This window comes from Pezoporus occidentalis, unplaced genomic scaffold (assembly GCF_034315485.1).
Source record: "Pezoporus occidentalis ecotype Australia unplaced genomic scaffold, CSIRO_AGI_Poc_V1 ctg51, whole genome shotgun sequence".
NCBI lineage: Eukaryota > Metazoa > Chordata > Aves > Psittaciformes > Psittacidae > Pezoporus > Pezoporus occidentalis.
Window position 1 is genome coordinate 3,655,942 of NW_026915847.1, and position 24,318 is coordinate 3,680,259.

General features: G+C 39.1%; 1 protein-coding gene across 8 annotated transcripts in view; it reads right to left on the reverse strand.

Moving 5' to 3' along the window:
* Positions 1–24,318, reverse strand: part of INPP4B (inositol polyphosphate-4-phosphatase type II B) — a 313,515-nt gene that overhangs the window by 219,951 nt on the left and 69,246 nt on the right. The window lies entirely within an intron of this gene.

Sequence of the window (24,318 nt, forward strand, 5' to 3'; positions counted from 1 at the left end):
CAGGACACATTCCTGTGTAACATTATCTAGGTGTTCCTGCTCCGGCAGGGGGATTGGACTAGATGATCTTTTGAGGTCCCTTCCAATCTCTAGAATACTGTGATACTGTGATAGGTAACACTATAGCACAAGGAGTTGGCAAGAAAACAGACTGTCAGTTATGTATTGTCACCTTCTGTTTTATATGCCAACAGGAATAAAAGCATCTGAATCAAAGATGCATGATGGATTTGCTGCTGTTAAGCAATTATCAAAGACCTACCATGCCAAAAATGTGAAAAGATAAGTAAAAGGTCCCATTTGGTATTTTCAGTCTGGGTTAAACAACCTGATATAACTTGGCAACTGTAATAAAGTTCTGTTGTATTGAGATCAATCTGCTTCTGCATCACTGGGTACAAACTCCTGTTAAGCCTTTAGGCTCCCTCCATTCTAGGTGTCAATTTTGACCCACATCTGGGCTCATTAAACACAAATCCTTAAACATTCTTTTTCACGGAAAAAAAAATATCCTCACATATAAGATCAGCAAATAAGCTCACTCTCGTCTTCAGTAAGTAGGAGCAAGAAATCAGCCATGCTACATTTCAGTACAGCATGGTGACAGACAAACATTTCTAGGGTAAAGTCTCTTGTTCCTACTCCTGCTCCTTTATGTTGGTCAAATGGGCTGCAATAGGAAGAAAGGCTGTAAACGTCAACATAACACTCAACCTGTAGGAGATGTTGTGCAGAAACAGTTGAATGCACACCCAAGAGCAACAGTCCACAAGGATTTGGGGGTTCAACTTGGGTACTGCCCAGCCCAGCCTAAACAACTGCCAGTTTGGCAGCCCTGCCATAAAAGCTCATACTAGACTGTTCACTCCATCAGCCTGACTTCAGACTTAGCAGCAAGTACACATCTGAGCTCCTGATCCCTGAATTGTGCAAATGAAGAATGTAGCCTCATCATACAGAGATGGGCCTCCCAACCCCTGCACTCAGTCTTTCCATATGCAGAAGATAAGATGGTATGGGTGAGAGCTTTTCTGGGACCTGTCCACAATTTTGCTGCAGCTAAGCAGCTTATTTTGCTGTTTTCTACTGCATTATTCTCCATGAAAAATATTTCACATGTAATTTTTTTTTTTTTTTTTTAAACTAAAGGTCGTAATTTCTTCCAACATGGAAAACAGACCATTAAATGAAGAAATGGTTTTGGTTGTCACAAGAGCCATCTGAACGACAAAAAAATGGGTACAGAGGAAGTGGTCTGATACCTACTATGCTATGCCACACCACCCAAATTCCCCCTCCCTCCCCCCAAATACAGAAAACACACAGTTAAATTGTGATTAACACCACCATAAACAAGTTTGTTCACTGTGAAATCTTTTTTCGCTATTACATGATCTATTTTCACAGTTCATTCCTTCAAAGCTCTCACTTTTAGACATCTAAAAGGCCCTCGCATAACCTAGAGGCTCTTGAACTAGGGAAGCCACAGCTTTATCTGGAATGAAGGATTTGGAGCAGCCTGCCACAAAATCCAAGAAATTTAAGCTAAATTCACTGCCAATCTTTCCTTGTGATTTTTATGGAATTTCCTTCATGAGGTTCTCCATAAGCAGCATCAGTCTTAGCCTGAACAGGACTAACCCAACCAGATATAAATGAAAATGTTCTTCTGCTAGCTAAGTGAACTGAATCAATACAAGAATCATCAGAAGAACATAGAACTGTACCACTAGGATCAAGGGAGAATCCAAGGAATGTGATTACTTGCCTTCAACAGCAACACGTTATCGGTCTGCTCACCTACATGGCAGAGCTTCAGCTGCAGATTTAAACCACTAGTTAAAATGAGGTGATGATGATAACTCAAACCAGTATTATTTCAAGCCTACTATAAGGTTCAAAAAAATTTTAAAATTACTCATATTCTCTCTTCAAATGTTAATGGTTTTCTCACACCTTTTAGAAATTATTTAAAAATGAAAACACAGGTTCAGGAAGAAGGTTTTTTAAAAAGGAATAAACAAGTGGATTCCTTAAGGAAAAACACTACACAGGCACAAGGCATACAGGATTCTCAGTTTAATCCACACCAGAACTTACTTCTTAATTTCCTGGCTGCTTTCCCATTAAAATTTCAATTTGGCATTCCAGTAAAATGTCTTTTCAATAGGCACTACAGCTGTGCATTTCAAGTTCAATAAAGATCAAAATAAAAGACCATCATCCATTAACTAACACTCTTGAAGTAGTTTGAGAAGACTTTCCTGGGCAAACAAAATTTTTAAAACAATTAAATGAGAGACAATAAACAAAGCAGGAGCCCAGTAAGAAACATAAACCCTTGACCACCAGCTCGTACTCCTGGCTGGAAAACCCACTACCTCTATTCCACCACAGCTGCCATCAGTTTCTGAATACACAAAGCAGTCACAGCTGCTCCAGCGACATTTGAAGCCCTGCAGAACAAAATACTTCTTAATCCTGATGGCTGCAAGATGTCACTGTAAATCCAAAGAACATCTGCCTCACTGCTAGCTGAACAGATATATGGTTTCCTTTTGGTGCATAGCAATGTGAGCTTACAATCTGCTTTTGGCTTCACCTGTTTTTCTTCAGGAAATAATCACCATACTAACATTACAAATTGCCAAAACATTTGCATAAAACAACAATTAACTTTAAGAGAACACACATGCCAATGTTAAACGTGACAATTATATGGTTCCACTATGTTGCAGTGGCAAGACTTTGATTGAGAAATGAAAAAAGACACCTACGATTAAAGATAAAGATCACAGAGCATTCTTAGCAGTAGGACTAAATCCCAGGGAGCACACTTAAATGCTACTTGCAGTGGTAAAGCACTTGAACCAAAGTTCCTTAATTTTTATAGAAAAAAAACAACATAAGAAATTTAATCTTTACACTGCAGAATAAAACCAGTGTCTTCAAATGATAAGACCCACAACACTTTGAATGGTGTAATCAATAGAGAGCATTCAAATCCAAGCTCAATGATAACTATAACCTCATTTCAGTTTAGAGATTGCCTTCTGGAACTGTGCTCATGCAAATGATGATGTCCAAAAACGAAGAGGTAGCTTAACATAGCAGAATTGAAGCAAGCAGAAACCAGAATCCTTGCCCACATCAGTACAATCAGATTATCCTATTATTTCATAAGAACAGCTATTGAGATTATGAACACCTTTTCCAGAGTCTTCGAAGGTGTTAAGTAGATGCTTTGAGTGAACTAAAGCAAGAAGGCCCCACTTAACTAGATAATCAGAGATGCTGGCAAATTTTCACAATACCTAAAGGTTTTCTTCTTAAATACTTGACAGCTTGGGCCAGCAATAATCACTGCAAGCAACATAATCACCACAGCCTAAATTAGAAGAGTAGCTAGCGACAGCAGTGTTTCAGTACAGCAACTGCGATAATGATCTTTCAGACCTTATTCAAACAACTTTTCATGGGATGTGAAACGACAGCCACGTATTCAGCTGTGAGGACAGCAGAACCCAGCTCTATCTGAAAATACAGAAAGAGTTCTCCAAATGATTTCAAAATTCTTTTTTATGTGGTATCTCCCACCAAGCTCACTGATATAATGCTGTAATTAAATAATACCAGTGAGTTTTAAGCTCATCAAGCACCCTGTGTCTTTCATAAATCAGCTTGTATAAGGTCATTAATTTGGAGACTACTAAGGTTTCAGTCATACAGACTAGCTATATTACTAGTTTTTCTCCCAATTAGCTCAACGAGATTACAGATTTACATTCTTTTAGTATCCCTAAAAACTCATCAATTTTTCCATCTAGACCAATTCCTCCTCCTCCTCTACCTAAGAAAGCTTTATCTACAGCATTAAATTCTGTTATCAAAGGATGAGAGGAGTCAGAAAAAAAAAGTCCTTCTTGCTTGTTCAAAAGCACAGACCAGAAGTGCTGCTACTGCTCTGAAGAGATCCAAGTGATATTCCACTACAGGCCTGAAGACAAAGTGAGCAGCTCTCCTTCTGGAGAGACTTCGACCAAGAAAAGATAGATTAAAATCTAGAGGATGCCTTTGAAACACTTATGAACTTGAAAACCACAGGGGCAGGATCTGTTATTTGAGAAGCTGAGATCAGGCACTCCATCTGGGAATATCCTCCCTTACCAAGGTTCATAATTCAGAAATTCAAATCCATTCAAGCAGGCAGCAAAGAACTCTTCAAGAATAATTGACTACTATTAAGCCTCATTCTTGCTGAAACCAGCAGACTCCCATTAGCAAAATCTCCATTCTATGATCACTCGACTCATACTGACTTTTAGAGGTGTCATTCATATATTTTAACTCCAGTTGTGTTCAAATCCCTTGGGGTGTTTGGTTGGAGTGGGGGAGTGTGGTTTGTTTTGTTTAGGGTTGGTTTGTGGGTTTGGTTTTTTTTTTGTGGTTTTGACTTTTTTTGTCTTTTTCTCTTTGAGGTTTTTGGGGGAGTTTTGTGTTTCATTGTTTTGGTTGTTTGTGGTTTTTCCACTCTATTCTTGAAGACTGCCCTACATTTTCTCAGACAAAAAAGGAGCCAGGTACAATCCACCAAACATTATATAGACAGTTTTATTGAATAAACTGTAAATTCCTAAAAAAAAAAAAAACAAAAAAAAAAAAACAAAAAAATAAAACAAAACACAACCCCCCCAAATAAACTAAATACAAACAAAACAAAAAAAATCCAACAACTAACACCACAGTCTGACAAGCTCCTTCCTAATATTTCATGAATTGAGGTTTAACAGTGTATCAATCTGTTTGATACACTTTGTATGTATGAACTTACAATTGTATGTTCAATCCTATTTACTAAATTGTCAGATTAGTCATTAAAAAAAGCCATAGAAATAACATGAAATAACTATTCGGAGTAAAACAGTTACAACAGTTAAGCCTGCTTTGTCTGCTGTTACATTCCTATCAGCCCTCAATCACCGGAGTCGTTTGCTCTCCCATCGATTTCTCTGTATATCCTACCATCTGATGCACAGTGATGACTAATTACTTTCCCCTATTCCACTGCTACTTGTCCATACATTTGGTTGCTATTTTAAGTGGTACTGTTACTTTGCTACATATCTATTGTGAACTTCTTGAAGTAAAGATAATACATGACTTGATGATGTGCAACACAAAGACACTGAATCATATCACACATTTCCAGACTTGGAGACAAAGGCCAACACAAACCCTACAGCTGTCAACTTCCTTTTTAAATGTGCTGACAAAAGTAAAAATCAGCAATTCACAATGAAGTCACTCAGTCTGAGGTTAGGTTATAAACTTCAGAAAGGCCTACACTGTACACTCAAATAAAGAACCCAACAACTCCAGGGAAACATAGATCAGGTTCTTTTTTCTTTGTAATTATTATTTTGATAGGTTCGCAACTGGGGGAAAATTTCCACGTACAACTCAAGCTCACAGCGAAAAGGTGCATTTAGAACAACGGGATCTTTTCTTAGAATTTAAAAGACAAAATTTATTTTTAAAACCCAGCTGGTGCTTTCAAAAGAAGAACAAACTGGGTTTAGTTTCCTGCTACAACTGCTCTTCAGCCCAAAGCAACCAGACCTAATCTTCCCCCAAACAGGGCTGTCCTTTTCACATGAAAGGAGGAAGTATCTTATGTCTTTAACCAGCCATTATGGGTTCCATGTAATCTATTGAGGTCTAGGCTGAGAACTGGATTCATTTTTGCAAATATTGTGCACTTCAAAAAAATCGTGGAGCCCAGCTGTAAAGAGAGTACTCCAAAATACAGAATATTTGAGCAGCACTAGCCAATAGTAGCCCACAACAAGCTCTCAGGGAAGCAAATTTGAATGAACTGCAGGTGTCTCATTAGTTTATAAATTTACTTCAGCTCCACTGTGGATATTCTCAGGCAGGAAATTGCAAAACCAAGGACACTTTAGTTCTGAATGAGAAGCATGCGCATGAAGGTTCACCTTACTTGTGATAAGCAAACAGGAGAAAATAACAGCAAAAAACAGTGGCTTTTCTTTCTTTCTTGTAATTGATCTCAGTCTTTAACATGACCAAAAGTGATACCTGTGTGAATGACAGCAAAAAAAATTGCCCACAGGTTCAATAAAAAGAGAGAGAATTCCCAGTTTCAGTATGACGTCAGCCAACAGGAGGCATATGGAAGCTGATGGTAATGCTACTAACAAACCACCACTGAAAATAAGGAAGTATGACCTACTTTTGTTAATAAATATCTAACGTTTCCCACTGTCCCAGTTTAACAACTCAGTAAGATACTTTTGTGCTCAGTACAGTATCAACTGAGAGGCTTCTCTAAAGTATATCCTATAATCCTGAAGGAAATATGCAAAACCAGCCAATCTGGCTTCTATCTTCCAGGAAGCATGAGGTTTTCAGATGAACATGAAATTCTGAAGAAAGAATGAATATGGTCAAGTTGTGCAATTCAAAATTAAGAAGTTAATCCTAAAACAAACTGGCTATGAAAACATACCAAATAACTTTTGGACACCACATATATGAAGTCCCTGAAGAATTAAATACTGAAAACTTGACCTAATTCTGCCACTTAGCCCGCTGTGAAACTGTGGCTACCAAGCTTCCCACACAGTTTAACAATGTTACCATTGCACACTACTAAAGCAATTAAGGTTTATCCACTATCATGAACATATTCCAGGGAGATGACACCTTCTCTAGTTCTGCAACCCAAAGAAATTTGGGAATTTCATTACTATCATTATTTGGGGATTTGCCATCATGAATCCTATTGCTAAGAGAAGCAACTTCAACCTGATACTTAGGTTACAGAAGAGGCTCTGCTGAGTCTTGCTCCTCAGTGGGACCCTGCCTGCTATTGCTCCCACTGCACTGAGATGGGAAGTTTATTTCCTTCTATGGAGGGCAGGAAACCAGGCAATCCAATTCCATGTTAGCACTAAAGCTGCTTTGTGAAGCATTGCCTAAATTCTCTATTATGCATACAGTGCTGGGTAACAAATACTTGCTAAGGAAAGGACTACTGTTTATATAAGAAAATTCAGGCCTAGAAGCTGTTAATATTTAGTGAAAAAGCTGGAAAAGATAACATGCAAAATACTGTAAAGATGATGCATTGTGTGTTCACACACAAATGGCCACTTCTGCCATGCTGGTCTCGCAAAATAATACCCTTAAAAAAAAAAACACTGTAACATAAGTGTTGACAATATTAACAGTGACATCGCATTTCATCAATTTTACTATGTCATTCCTCATCCTTCCTTTACTTTCCACCATTGTCGACACCTGACTTGTATATTTATCATTCCAGGTTAAAAAAAATCTCACCTTTGCAGATTAGCTTACCCTGGGACTTGCAAAGTTTTCAGCTTTGAAGCAAAGAAACTTTGACAGACCTTACAGAAATATTTCATTCATACCCATAGGAAAGCTAATACAGAATACTAGTGGGAGCACTACTGCCAATGGAAAAAAGAGACTGAGAGCCAAAGTTCAATGGAAATTAGAGCAAAAAGTGCATGGGCCAGAAATAAAATTAAATTCACTCTGAACACATGTAGGAAAACACACCTGTGGGAAAAGAGCCCAAAATAAGAATATACTTGGTAAGAACTATTGCTTAAAGATTATGACTAATGACAGAAATTCAAATGAAAGTATTAAATGCACTGTGCTATTATGGAAGTTGAATGATTTCTGTAACAGGTAAGTGGGACATTTAGCACTCTTTGGGGCTGTAACAACAGTACAAGTTTCCTTTCATTCCCCTCAAAATGGATCTCTGCCCTGGAGAAATCATTTTCAACCATTCATAAAATATTCCATTTTATTCATTTTACGGCTCTCCTCCTCCTATGAAACAGGATCTTTCCACTTTATTTCCCTCTACTCCTGGTCCAAAATATAACATTCTTTCCTTCAAGAGATACATGCTTTCTCTTAAAAGATCATCAGCCCTTCAGCACTGAGACGGGAATTACTTGGAAAATCATCACCACCTTCAACAAGACAATAAAGAAGAAGAAAATAGAACATCCATGAATAAACTGTAGCTGATTATCCAGTGACCCATAAGAGAATAATCAGGCAGAAAAGCCAAATTCAAACAATTTGAAAGAGAAGTTATAATCCTTCTGAACTGTTTGAACTTTAGGACCAGATATTTACCTTAGGAACACAAAAAGTTATATCCAAGTATTCTACATTGTATTATAATAGAAACTGTACAGAAACTACTTGAGAGTTACATCTAAAATGTCCTTGAGCTATTTTTTACCTATTTTTTTCCATCCTCTTTTAGTCCTTTAAGTTATAAGAATATATTCACTATCTTATGTCATAGATTTTAAATTACTCTTTAAAGATACTCTTTTTATCTTAAGGAAAAAAAAAATTAAGCAAGAAAAGTATTTAAAATTTAGGGACATTGGACTACCTGAGCCTCCACTTTGTTTACAGCATCATTAAATATTCATTGCCACACTAAGCAAACTTCCTTTTCATTTCCAAAGATGTAATTGGAAAATCAACCCTAACTTCTGGGTGAGTGGGCTCCCCCTTCTCCCCTTCAAAAGTGGAAAATAATCAGACCCACTGAAATATACAGCATGACACTGTGAAAAGAAGAACATCCAATGAAAGGTAAAGCATTTGTGCCAAGACATACTTGGCACACATCCGTAAGAATCCAAAGATTAAAAGCAAGAAACTAAAAGGAAAACAACATTTTTAACCAGAAGACCTAAGACTGGTAAATCTCTCTCACTGAAAAAAAGATTTCTGTATGCAAAGTACTGACTGATGAGTTGTTCCAGAAGCAGGTACAGTTCACTGTATGGTTCCAAAAAGCTTCAAATTCCTGGTGCCATGCCACTGCTGTCACATTATAATACAAGAGCCAGCCTTGCAACAAAAGTAATCAGAGCAGAAAAACTTTGAAAACTATGAATGCAAAAAGGTGTGACTGCAGATAAATGAGCCATCTTGATATCTTCACTTAGGATGGCATCATCTCTCCCCTGGTCCCAGGTTTTGATTTTGCTAAATTGAAGTGATACCCATTAAGAACCTTCAAAGCCACTTTGAGAAACAAGCCTAAAAAGAGAAAGTTCAAAATGGTTATTTCAAGTCTTCTTCCAGATGCCTCCAACTCTGGAAAATCTGCGTGACTGCTTCTCTACTTAAATGCATTGGCTGGACTCCCATAGAACTATACTGCTGCTAACAAAAATAAGAAATCAAACCTTCATTTTCCGTCTCTTTCATGAAGACTGCATTCAGAGAGACAAGAAAAAAGGAAATAACAAGAAGAAAATCAGTTTCAACACTTATGTAATGACTTGTTCCCAAACATGGGTTTACACTACATTTGCTTGAGAATATAAATGATTTCTCTTGTGCATTAAAAGCTGTGTTTATACGGTTATACTGCTTATAAACCCAATGATGAAACAGTAAACACTGCCTACTAGGCTTAATTTTACACTGACATCAAGCTTTGAAAGCCTTTAAAAAATAAAATATAAAGAGGGTGGATTAAGCAGCACAGAACCTTAAGGTATACTGAGAAATACTATGGTTTATTCCTCACCTAGCCATGTTTTTCAGCTGATGAGAATTCATATTCACTTTTGTCACACGAGACTGGTGTATAGTATACAAACATCTGTGTGTCTAATATATCCCTTTCAACTCCACAGTGACTCAGGAATTACACTAAGACTTAATTCAATTTCAGTGTTCAAATTTTGGATTAAGTTGTAGTCTCTACATTCAGTAGAATCACTGTCACAACACAGGCTGCTATTTTGTTGTAAAAGTTCTTCTAAGATGGAGGCAGGAAGACAAGATAATCTTATAACACTGTTAGCTATTCTACCCTTTACAACATATAAAACAATTTTCTTCCTTTTATAACTTCAGTGGATATAAAAGCATAGCTATTAACAGAGCCCCTTTTGACCAACAAAGATTTCTACTAGACTGATGTGAAAGTCACTTAGTACTGAAAATAAGCCAGAAAACTTTTTGAAAGCTATGTACACCACCTATGAAAATAAACTGCCTCAGTAAGTTGCCTATAATGCATATCCCTTATTACAGGGTGACTGTCACCCCATCTAGCAAGACATCAGCTTGCACCTTTCCAGCTTTGCAATGCTGAGGAAATCAATTTGAATCCACAAAACTTGAAAACATCAGAATCAAATGAAGTCCATCTTGTTGTTTTGTATTTTCCAAGTAGAGTATCCCATTTCTGTCCCTCTACAGTTATGAGCAGCCTGTGTAAAGCAGGCCCAAGTAACTTCTGCTGCCTTTTCCTGGAGCAGGTTGCAATGTCTAGCGTCACCCATCAAGACAAAATCATAATCCAATCCAATTTACACATAAAGACATTAAAGAAGAACACCTTCATTTTTCTCAAATAAGTCTCTAACATTAAAACAGGAACAGTTTTCACAGAAGCATCAAAAACAGGTAACACAAGGAAATGAAACAGTTGAAAGCTGAATTAAGACATGGCATAACAAGATTTCTGTCTCTGTGTCAGCTAAGTCTATCTAGAAGAAGAACTGAAAAAAAAAAAAGAAAAAAGAAAAAGAAGCAGTCAGTCCCTCGGCTCTTTAGAACGCCCTGATTTTTAAATTCCATTTATGGACAGGAACCAAGCAGTAATTCCTCTAGAGATCTGAACAGTGTTTCTGACAAGATTTACATAATTTAGGCTCCCTTTGGCTGTGACTACAAACCTAAACAGAACATTTCAGAAACGTGGCAATACAGCACAGTACAAGCTGGCACAATAACAAAGATAGCTACTTCCACTAGTTGAACAGAAGAATCCGAAGCAACCAACAGGCTTCAGGGTAGATATTTTGCTGGGGGGATAGGAGGTGCTGGTTGGCTGGGTTTTTTTGTAAAGAAATTTTTACTAAGTCACTACCATCATGTTTCAAGACCAGATTTCCACTTATAGGCGATTTTCCAGCAGGGGTGTTTTAGTGGAAGTCTTACAATCTGAAATCCTCAAGCCTCATTAAAAAAAAACATAGCCAAATCTAAAAGGCTATCTTATTGGCCTGCCTTAAAAGAAAGTTTGCAGTTCAAAAGTCTAAGCTTAAATACTAATAAGAATTTGAGCAACCCTACCTCAGCATAGAGTTTTCAGTCTCCACACTGCCACTGTGTCCACTTCCGGATGCACACAAGGGTCTATTCTCAATTCCCACAGCCAACAGCAAAAATACAGTAACACAGAGCAGCAAGCAAGTAGAAAATAGAGATACTCATTCCTTGCAATACTTCGATGTCCTCCAAGCAAACAGCAGCAATAAACAGAAGATACTCTGTAGGCCTCAATGAAGTCAAACAGGACGTAGTAAAGAACTCAATCATCCACACAAAGAATTCCAGCCTTTCATACTTCTTCTGTAACACTAAAAGCAGTACCAGCAAAGCCTTTGCAAACCACTATTATTTCATCAGTATGACCAGCCACAGCAGGTCACACACTTTACAGATGAAAATTGTAGTGCCTCAGATTAAGTATGGGGGGTAATTGCTAACCTAAGATGATTCAAAACAGCTGTAAATTCCAAGAATCCGTTTTAGCTTTAAAGCCTTCCCCAGAATAGGAGTGACCAAGAAGTATCTCTATCATAAAATGGTTTGAGTCAGAAAGGACCTTAGGACCATCCAGTTCCAACCCCCTGCCATGGGCAGGGACACCTTCCACTAGACCAAGTTGGTAAAAGCCTCATTCAACCTGGCCTTGAACTTAGGGAGCTCCTTGGCCAGGGATGAACTTAGTGCAAATTTGCCATTTTTTGAAACAACGATGACATGCAGTTCCCCAAGCTGCATGCAAATTTGTGGGGTTTCCATACTCTTAACCTAAAGTAGACAGAACCAGTTCCCCATATTACAAAAGTATAGGCAAACATGTTGAAAAAACTGAAGCTTACAAGATTTCACTGCTTTTGACACAAATTCATGCCACACCTTCCAAACAGGAGCATGGGGAGGGAGGAAATAATCCTGCTTTCTAATAAGCAGTATTTTCATTTGAAGTTTGGAATCTTTTTGCTAGCGAATACCCTACATACCATCACTATCCAAATTTTTTTTTTTTTAATAAGAAACTCAACACAGCTCTGATCTACTCTTTTTGTCTTTCTGGATAATTTCTCCTTATTTTAAAGGATCTCTCTCATCCACATACACAACAGTATTTTAGAAACTTTAAACAACAGCTTAATTTAGCTGCTAAACAGCTGGCCAACGCTGTCACAGGCAGGCAACAACGATGACTTTAATTACCTCGTTACTGGAGCTCTTAATTCACATAACTGCAAATTCTATGGCTGTTTTACCCTAATTATTCATGTAATGGTCAACAAAACTACCACAACCTATCAACGAAAGGTTACTAGCAAAATTAAAAACTCCTGTAGGTTAAGAATTTCAATACCCAAGCAAAAAGTGGGTTTTTTTCAGTTAAAGATTTTAAAACAGATACAGTTGAAATGAAATACTAGCATGGGAAATAAGCAGGAGGAGTTAGAAACCTGTGTTAGGTCAGGAGACTATGATCTGGTGGCAATTACAGAGACGTGGTGGGACAGCTCACATGACTGGAATATAGTCATGGAGGGCTATGTCCTTTTCAGGAAAGCCAGGCCAGCCAGGAGGGGTGGTGGGGTTGCTCCTTATGTACTGGAGCAGCTACAATGCACTGAGTTCCGTCCAGGGACAGATGACGAGCGAGTTGAGAGTCTGTGTGTGAGAATTAAGGGGCAGGCTGGCAGGGGCGATACTGTTGTGGGTGTCTGTTACAGACCACCAGATCAGGGTGAGGAAGTTGACGAGGCCTTCTACAGGCAGCTGAGAGAGGCCTCACAGTCACAGGCCGTGGTCGTCATGGGGGATTTTAACTTCCCTGATGTTTGCTGGAAGGACCACTCGGCAACCCAGCCACAGTCCAGGAGGTTCCTCCAGTGTGTGGATGATAACTTCCTCCTGCAAATGGTGGATGAGCCAACCAGGAGAGGAGCGCTGCTGGATCTCATCCTCACTAACAAGGAGGGTCTGGTCGAAGCAGTAAGGGTTGAGGGCTGCCTTGGTTGCAGCGACCACGAGATGGTGGAATTCAGGATCTTGTGTGGTAGGACCAGTAGAATCGCCACCCTGGATTTTAGCAGGGCAAACTTTGGCCTTTTCAAGCAATTGCTAGGGGAAATCCCATGGGCAAGGCTGCTTGAAGGTAAAGGGGCCCAAGATAGGTGGTTAGCATTCAAGGATTGCTTTTTCCGAGCTCAAGATCGGAGCATCCCGACATGTAGGAAGTCAAGGAAGAGGGCCAGGAGACCTGCGTGGCTAAATAGGGAATTGCTGGGTATGCTCAAGTGGAAGAGGAGAGTTTACAGGTCATGGAAGGAGGGGCTGGCCACTTGGGAGGAATATAAGGCTGCTGCTAGAGGATGTAGGAAGGCAGCTAGGAGGACTAAGGCATCCTTAGAATTAAACCTGGCGAGAAGGGTCAAGGACAGCAAAAAGAGCTTTTTCAAATACATGGCAGATAAAACTAACACCAGAGGCAATGTAGGCCCACTGATGAACGGGATGGGTGCCCTGGTGACAGAAGATACAGAGATGGCAGAGTTACTGAATGCCTTCTTTGTCTCTGTCTACTCTGCTGCAGGCAGTCCTGAAGAGCCCTGTACCTCTGAGACCTCAGATGAAGTCAGGTCAACGGAGCGGTTTGCCTTAGTCGATGAGGAATGGGTTAGAGACCAGTTGAGCAATCTGGACATCCATAAATCCATGGGTCCAGATGGGATGCACCCGCGGGTGCTGAGGGAACTGGCAGAAGCCATTGCTAGACCACTCTCCATCATCTTTACCAAGTCTTGGGAAACGGGAGAGGTGCCTGAGGACTGGAGGAAAGCAAATGTCACTCCAGTCTTCAAAAAGGGCAAGAAGGAGGACCCGGGTAACTATAGACCGGTCAGCCTCACCTCCATCCCTGGGAAAGTGATGGAACACCTTATCCTTGGTGCCATCTTAAGGCATATCAAGGATAAGAGGGTTATGAGGGGCAGTCAACATGGCTTCACCAAGGGGAAATCATGCTTGACCAATCTCTTAGCCTTTTATGAGGAAATAACACAGTGGATGGATGATGGCAGAGCGGTGGATGTGGTCTACCTTGACTTCAGCAAAGCATTTGACACAGTCTCCCACAGCATCCTCACAGCTAAATTGAGGAAGTGTGGTCTGGATGATCAGGTAGTGAGGTGGACTGTGAACTGGCTGAAGGAGAGAAGCCAGAGAGTTGTAGTCTATGGGGCTGAGTCTAGTTGGAGACCTGTACTCTAGTTGGAGTGCCTCAAGGGTCAGCACTGGGACCAGTATTATTTAATATATTCATCAACGATTTAGATGAGGGAATTGAGTGTACCATCAGCAAGTTTGCTGATGACACTAAGCTGGGAGGAGTGGCTGACACACCAGAAGGCTGTGCTGCCATCCAGCGAGACCTGGACAGGCTGGAGAGTTGGGCAGGGAATAACTTGATGAAATATAACAAGGGAAAGTGTAGAGTCCTGCATCCAGGCAGGAACAACCCCAGGTTCCAGTATAGGTTGGGGAACGACCTGCTAGAGAGCAGTGTAGGGGAGAGGGACCTGGGGGTCCTAGTGGACGACAGGATGACCATGAGCCCACACTGTGCCCTTGTGGCTAAGAAGGCCAATGGCATCCTGGGGTGTATTAGAAGGGGGGTGGTTAGTAGGTCGAGAGAGGTCCTCCTTCCCCTCTACTCTGCCCTGGTGAGACCCCATCTGGAATATTGTGTCCAGTTCTGGGCCCCTCAGTTCAAGGACAGGGACCTGCTGGAGAGAGTCCAGCGCAGGGCAACAAAGACGATTAAGGGAGTGGAGCATCTCCCTTATGAGGAAAGACTGAGGGAGCTGGGTCTCTATAGTTTGGAGAAGAGGAGACTGAGGGGTGACCTTATTAGTGTATATAAATATATAAAGGGGAAGTGTCACGAGGATGGAGCCAGGCTCTACTCAGTGGCAAACAATGATAGGACAAGGGGTAATGGGTGCAAACTGGAACACAAGAGGTTCCACTTAAACTTGAGAAGGAACTTCTTCTCAGTGAGGGTGACGGAACACTGGAACAGGCTGCCCAGGGAGGTTGTGGAGTCTCCTTCCCTGGAGACATTCAAAACCCGCCTGGACACATTCCTGTGTAACATTATCTAGGTGTTCCTGCTCCGGCAGGGGGATTGGACTAGATGATCTTCTGAGGTCCCTTCCAATCTCTAGCATACTGTGATACTGTGAATGTGGGATGTTGCCAACAGTGCAGAAGAATCTGCAATCAAAACAGAATCAACAGCTTCACAGTTTTGAAGGCGTGCGCTAATACTACACATATTGCATTTCAAAGGCCATCACGGTACTCACTTGCACGTCATTCAGCTTCTGCCTCTGTGGAAGTTGAGGGCAGACAAGCAGAACACCAGAGTTACTGCCAAATGAACAGATCATTGACCAGTATCGCCTCTTTGAATCAGCAAGGTCTTTGTGTACCATTTCACAGTGAACTTGAGGTTACACAGAAACAGAAAAGACTCATTTCTTTCACAGCCTCATCCGCTGCTTCTAATTGACTTAATCTCACACTCGATTAGCTCCTGTGAAGTCTGACCTTAAGAATTGCCCGGTGACAAAGGAAAGTGGAAGGCAATCTTATCTAAATCAAGGGCCTCAACTTCTCCCCAAGCTTCTGCTTCTCATTAGCTTACCATCTCTGAAAAGTCAAAGAAAATTATTGTACTAGTTATGCCTATACTGTTGGCAGGGCATGGATTCGGGAACATTTCTAGTATGTCCCATAATTCAAACTTTGCATATTTATGTGGCAGCAGTTGAGCCTTTTTCCTTCACCACATTTTGTTCTGCAGATTCCTCGAAATCTGTACTTCATCATATTTGTGAATCCCAGCAGTCTGAACCCAGGTGATTTACTCAAAATGGAGCAGACAGACACACAGAGGGGCTAAATCAACAGTTACCTCTGCCAACAGAAACCTTTCTCAGGGTTTTTAAGACTCTCCTGACTGAAGATGTTGGTCTTCAAAATTAGAGCCACACGGGAACAAAATAGCACAGTTTTGCTGTAGTTAATCTGAAATGCATTCAACCAGTAAAGTCCTTAAAACCAGACATCATACAAAAAAAGCTATGAGCAGTCTGGCATTATTCCATGATTAAATAATTTAAATTTCTAATCTCATTTGGAACATTATATTCCTTCTTTGTTTAATGAAAGAAATTTCTCAAAAGCAGTAACTGCCTGTCTGCCTTTTAAAGCTCTCAGACAGCTGAAGCTCTTCTTTCTAGTCCTCTATTTCATAACTTAGATCTGGGGAATAATACAATCATAATATAATACTGCTCTATAGAATACAAAAACATTCTTTAATAACAGTCTTAGTCATCTAGCATGTGTTTTGGAAGAGATTTTAGGGTTTTTTTTTATAGTTTCTTAATAACAGGAAAGTTGACATTATCAAATACTTTGTTTTGCTCTCTTCTGTATTGCAATTCTAATTTCTGTTATTTCATATCCACCACAATTTAAGTGCTGCACAAAACTGCATTACAGAAAAGCTGAACTAGCAAAACACTCTTGTCTGTCATCAGGGACATACTGCTTAGATCACAGGCAGTCACATCTAGAGTCCCAAAAGCAACACTTATACATCAGGCTACTTGATAATTATTTAGCCAGCAGAGGCTGAAAACAGGCTAACATTCAGTAAGCAACTCCATACACAGACTTTAACATTCTGGTGTGCTACACTGATTTAAAACTAAATAATATAAATTAAAATAATAAACCCCTCACAGTCTATGACAATAATCTAATACACTTCTGGTGTTCAAATCACACTAGAGAATCCCTGAGCATGATCAGAAGATTCTCTCAATGGTTTCTGGTCTCAGTAGCAAGCCGCATACATATAATACTGTTGAAGACTCAAAACTGTTTCAAGTCTCTAACTCAGATGCACATGAGAAAGTTAAAACCTATATTAAATACAGTTTCTTCCAATCAAGCCTTGTAAGACACTTCAGTGTATCAAACTATTTTTCAGGGCTCAAATACAATATGAGTTAGAAATCCTCTACTTCTGTTTCTCTTGATGTTAAATAGGGTTTTGTGAAGAACAATAATGAAAGCAGCAGCTAGTCTGTTCTTTTCAGTCCAAGACTATCATTCGAATATGCATATGAAGTGACATCTAATCAAAGACAACAGGACAATCTCACCACTTACCACTATGATAGATAAATATATGAGAATCTTTAAAGATAAGGAAGCTATCAAAGCTCCTTTATTCTGGAGTTACTTTTTTGAACTACTCATTAAGAGAGGTAGAAAGAAATACAGTAAGTATTTCATACACAAGGGAATCCTTTCTTTAAAATGGAAGTACACAGGTAAACTAACTGTGAGAAATTCATCATTTCTGAAAGAAAAATGTATGCAATTCACAATTATTCATAAGACAGATGAGAACACTTCTCTCTCGGACCCAGGTCATAAAAATTACAACAGACTTATTGTAATAGTTCCCATTTTGGAAGGCTACCAAAGACAAGAAGGAAAACACTACTTTGAGACTCCCTGCAGTGAAAAGGTATTCCTAAATTCACAAAAGTTATACAAAATGAACTAAAACTCATTTATTTCTCTTGGACTCCCCTTAAAGGCCCAGTGCTGCTGAAAGCAATAAAACTAGCTATTAAATTTCCCTTCCATACACAGGAGTAAAATAAAAAATAAAAATACAAAAACCACTTCCATCTACTTCCTGAAACAGGTTGTCTTCAGTCATTCTCTTCTGGAGACACCATTTGCTCATGAGGTACCAACTCTCCATATGCTGAAATAAGAATATTACCTTTTTTCTTCAAAATGTTGCTCTTAGATATAAACTTGAATTCTGAATTAATTGCTTTGATTAAATTAAGGTTTCCATTTGCTAGTTCCAAGACCAACCTTATCCTAAACAGTAAGTATCCATTAAATAAGTACTATATGAATTTTGATAATGATTTTACAAGAAAACATCATGAATATATACTATTTAAAGATATCCTGCAGAGTTTGCAGTCTTGGGCGAATTACACAAATTAGAAGAAACTCCAAGTTCCTCACCTAACAAGCAACAATTGCAGTTACACAAACAAAACCACCAGGGTAATAAAATCGCTCTATCAATCTAGCTCCAGATCTGCTGTTTCCCTACTCTTCCAGTTTGGAAAAAGTCTTAGTCAAAGCCCACAGCCTTATATACTATGTTTACATGTAAAATTGAGGGGTGGGGGGGATATCCAAGTTAGTTTTTGCTTTTAGAAAGTTCTCAGTCAATGAATGCAGGATTGTCAAATGCAAGGCAGATCAGCAGACTGCCCTTGAAAGCAAACCTTCTGATGCAATTTAAGATAAAACAATAGTTTTCACTATCTTAAAGCAAAGGAGAAATCCTATACTCTTCTATGGCTTGAACTGGGAACAAAGTGCAGTTAATTCTACCATCAGAAAAGTCATTTCTGAAACATAGCAGCTTTTTCTACTAGAATATAGCTTCCATTCTACTCAAATTATTTATCCTCTTACTTTAGCTGAGGCTTAATTAGAGGAATAGAAGAAAGGGATATTGGGCGGGGGGGGTGGGACTTAATTAAAAACATCAAGTACCTAATAGACAGTAAAAGCATTCATAATTACTGCATATACTGGTGACTTGGTTGGAACTTATCACAAAAGTTAGGGCTACTGCAGGCTTTCATTACATTTAGAATTATTAGTTTTACTTATCCACAAAAGGAAGACAAGAGGCTCAGCTCAGCCAAGTGCCACAGGGAGAGCACAGGGGCAAGGAAGGAAAGACTGCTATTACATTGGGGCACCCATTTGGTCACTGCACCAGCTTTTGTGAGTTTATTATTAAATCTGAAAGAAATGGCCCTCGGATCAGCAATCTGTTTCCATGTGCCAGTGTATTTTTTGATTTGTATATGCAAATTTCCAGGGGTGATTTCCCAGCTATTGTCAAGGCCATTAGAAACCATCTTTCTTCACAATGGTTAGGTCTATTAGCACAGCAATATCCTTATGAATTCAGACAGCCAAATCACATGGAAAACTGATTCCTAACACTAGCTATATTATATCTATTATATCATTACAAAAAGTATCTTATTGCACCCCAGCCAAATCTGTAACTACTGGAACTGCTCTCAATTTCTTTTTTAAATGCATCCATCCATTCTTCACAAGCAAAACCCACAGATGTAATTATTCAATACCTTTTAAAATATCCTGAAGGTAACAAGCCTGCTTGCATATTGAGAGCTTGAAAGTAGACTGTCTTTCAATATTACAGTCTTATCTGAAAGTTTAGAGAATATTTCTCACAGGGACAGACTGGGATACCTAACCTGTGCCTGGGAAACTGCTACTCAGGTATTTTTCCCATTGCCATCTAGTCATTTTTAGAATCGTCCTTTAATTCTAAAACAGATTGTCTCCAGAAGAAAAAGAAGAGTAAATTTTTTTAAAAAGGAAAAATATATATCTATGTGAAGGTAAAATTCACCAGGTTTCAAAATAACCTAGCTACTACAAAATTCTTGGCTAATTCTTTTCCATTTTACAACCCAATGAATATTACAGGAAACATACATGTACATATATCCTTAAGCACCTCTCCTCAATCCTGCCCACAGCCCTCCCAACAAGCTGATTCTTCACTCAACACACATTCTTGTCTTCTGTTCACCTATTCCACCGTAAAACAGAGGATATACCTGAAAAATATAGCACCCCATCATCACATATGTGCATTTTACAGTGAAACTCACCAGCTTCACCGAAGTCACAGAAGGTACTTTGGTATCATGCCAGTATAGCATGAGAAGTATTTGGGCAGAAAGGTGCAGATGAATGCCAGGCAAACTATACTTTCCTATGTATCAGGATTGTACAGGCCTGATCAGGTCTGCACAGCAGAGAGCTGGTGGCATCATATTTGAGCTACTCAGCTCCACAGAACATTAAATACTGCAATATAAAATGGGACAGAGGGCTGGGGGAAGAGATCCTCAAGCAAAGCCCTACCCTTAACACAAATCATTCTCACTCCCCAGTGTATCACCTCAACTAGCTGCAGAAGGAAAGGCTTTTTTAGGACAAGTGAACTTCTTTATATCCAGAAGAATGCTCTCTAGTGCAACGGCAACACTGCTGCTGTGATACAGCTAGAACCCAAGTGTCTGCTATCAGAAGGCACAGCACAAAGAGACCTGCACATTATTTCAAGAAATAAACAATTAACAGCATAACTTTTGGCATTCAGCACAACCCACCGCTTGGATATTTTGGTTAGTTAAATGCTTCAGATAGTTTACATGGGAAAACATTGATGCTAAAATGTACACTTCGCAGCATAAACTTGATAATGTGGTTAACTGCCAGTACTAAGAAGGAAAAGAAAACAGGGTGAGTGATAAGGTTAAAGCCATTAACTTTGCCAGTAAATTATGAGGGTGCATTATGAAGGCAAAGTAAAAATGCTTTAAACAACAAAAATACTATCACTACTCTGTCCTCAATCAATTACAAATAATATAAAAAAAACCCCACCCTATCTCTAAGCAGCACTTGCCATCACCATTTCAAAAGCCTCATCAGAACGCAGAATCCCTGATTTCACAGCACTCTGAAACCTAGTGACTCTAATTGAACTGCACAGCACCTTGAGGGATCTGTAAACAAAATAAACACTAAAAAATTCATACTGGAGTGTAAAAACGCTCACAGCTTGTAGCACAAGTCAACACTCTTGACCTTTATCTGATTATCTTAAGCCATTTATGAACTTGGAGTAAAGAAAATCCAGTAAATTACTTCTTTTAACATAGTCTGAAAAACAGTAGAATACTGGCTGGCGTGGGATAAGATACGTGCGGGGATAGTGTGCTTTTCAACCATCCCCTCAAGCTTACATGGCTGGATCCCAGTTCTGTCACTCAGGCAGAAAACAGTCAATGGGGAACCCTGCGGCATTTCTCACGTACTTAAAGAGAAGAATAGAAACAACTTTGTGCTACACATTGTGTACCATATATTGTTCTCCTGTAACAATAACTTTAGAAGTTCAAAAGCATGGTTTGTGATGCTTTCTCAACTGTTTATCACTGCTTCCACCGTATCATAGCCTTATTAGTATACACACACGCATATGCACGTAAATATACATAAATTCAAATATCTAACTTGAAAATGCACATCTTGAGATCCCACATTTATTTTTTTAGGCAACCATTTAGCACATAAAGGAAAAGCAATGTGCTGCATGCTTACAGAACCTCCTGGACTGGCTGATCTAGAGAAAATAAATCACTTAGAGCAAAGGGAATGATTCTGCCTCTAATGTAATCAGCATGCTGCTCAGAGCACAAATTTACTTGCAGCAGAACAGACAAACCTCATCCAGAGTAGTATATACCCAAATCATCAACTGTTTCTATTTAAAACAAAGATTTCTCAAAACAAAATGACTGAGATGTGAGAATTTCCAATTTTTTTTCTTTTTTTTCTTTTTTTCTTTTTTTTTAGGTTTTTTAGGACACCTAACACATTTTTTTTTACTTCTAAAACCCTGTTAATATGAAGATTAAACTTATAAGCATTTATTTATACTAAGAAGCATGAAATAAAGATGTAAGACATAGCTTAATTAGATACCTAGAGATTTTCCACATTTTCAATTTCTACATTCTGCTACCTTGCAGACATAGAGCTCTGTGAAACAGAGCAGAGGGGGACAACACTACAATCTAAAGACAAGGTATATGCAGAGTAACTCTTTGGGTTACTATTAAAAGGTACAACACCCCAGAACAGAGACTGTGCAAAATTGTAAGGTTAACTCTGAATTGCTCACAATACTAGGAATACTACAAATGATAACATAAAAGCTATATTCCTTCCTGCCTCTGTCCTACACAAAACACCTGTATACCAAAGGTTAAGACTACCAGCTCACAAAGTCCACAAAGAAAACATGTTAACGGCCTCACCTATCCCCATCACCACCAGATTAATTCTTTAATTTTTTTTTTCTTCTATTTTGCACAACTGCCCAAATTAAAAAGGTATAAATGACAAATTTCAAAGAGGAGAGCTGGGGAACTTGCCAACAGAATGGGAACTAAAGTGAGAGAGAGAAAGCTGATACACTTTCCTGTCAGTCTGTGAAGACTTTACGTATTACAGTTACAACTTCAGTAGCCTTTGCCTATTATGCCAGAGCCTCATGTGGCAACAGATGCCAATCTGGCTGGCTGAAATCAAACTGAACTAATTTAAAACCAGTCAAGGTTCAGCTGCCTTTTGTCCCCTGGTGCTTTTTGAGCATTTAAGCCTTTTGAATACTGATGCTTAAAACAAGACAGAGGGCATGATTTTACTACTACAAAGTAATAAAACCAAACTCAATACAGCTCAACATATTAGAATTTTTTTTTTTGAATCCATAGCAGTAGCAATAAATCCATTCATTAAAATTACTATCAAAAGTGACCCCTGACAGAGCAACTCTTTTTTACATGGTATGGCAGTTGACCTTCAAGAAAAACCCCACCTGTCATATCAAGGTACTTGTGCCAAACCTGCTGTTCAACACACCAACTGTACAAAACACTGCTGGCAATCCAGGACTCAGCCTTCTGCTTTAATCTTCCACTATTACTTTGTTATTTTGAACACACTAAGTAGATGGACCTTTCCATTCCAACTCTTCAAGTAAGGAGTTTTCCCTGTGCTCCCAAACAACAGTATGCTTTGTTTATTGGGGTTTCCTTCCATCTTTCTATTGCTTTACATTAGATATTTATAAACTGCAGAATAATGACTAAAGACTGTTTTAGCTATCAATAACAAAGTTACATATTGCAAGCATCTAATTCATGGTGAGATCAGGGGATGAATTTGGCTTCCCGCAGAGGATTCCCAAATTACTTTGTACATCAAATTAGACAAGAAAACCAAAAATAAGTACAGCTGAAGAGACCTAAAGCTACAAAATAATTACTGAAAGCAGTTGCCAAATTTTCCATGCTGCAAACAAGTAATGCTTCCATAGATGGATCAAAGTTAACACACAAAGGGGCTTTTACAAAATAAAAATAAAACAAAGACTCCACTCACAAACAGAAGGGAAAGTTTAGTAACAGACATAAAGCAGCGTTTCTTCATTCATTAAGTTTGTACATAATTCCTAGTATCAGAATTGCTGAGGGTATTGTTTTTCCTGGAGTTTCTCCTGCAACAGACAGCTCATTGTGGAAGTTGCAGGCTCTTACCTTCCTAGCCATCCATGGCTACATACCATCTACCTCTTCCTAAAAGAGATCAATTTCTGACTCTGACTCATGGTTTTGTGACCAGTTAGAGGGGTTTTGTAACCAATTTATTATTTTGACAGGTATTTACATGACAGCTGATTTGTATCATGATATTTCTAATATTTAGCTGAAAAGAAAAAGATTATTTACTGCATTTCTTTCAACGGGTACTGAAGGAGAACCAACCAAGACTAAAAAACCTTACGTTTCAGCAGAGGCATAAATCTTGGAGGGAAGCACAAGATAGCCTCAGTGTAATCTCTGAAAAGCAGGTCAACACAGAGCATTCATGTAACCAAAAGACTGCTATTCCATAGGCTTCCAAAGATGCTCAAGGAGGGTTGGTGCAACAGAGGCCTCACATCTGCCTGTACACATGCATCCCTGTCCCACGTGAGTGAAACCTCAGGCAAACAGAGCACCATCCAACTGCAGGGATGACCTCAAAGCAAATATTTGCCTTTCTCCCAGAGAGCAACAATCGGACAATACCCCTCCTGCGCTGCTTGCTTGGCTTAGCCTTGGTCCAAAAAGACCTTTTAGATAATACGTCTCCCAAACTTTACATTATCGGACTGAGTAAGATAAGCAAGCTTGATACTACATATATCCTCAAGTTTTTGGTTCAGGGAGCCAGAGGAGAGAGAATAATATTTCTCTCTGCAGTCTTTGCCTTCTGGTTTATAAACAAAGCACAACTATAGCCCTCTTCCATGACTTTCACACAGCCTTCATAGAAATAAAACAAATCAGCACAGAGGTCAAGCATAATGCACTTACATTTATA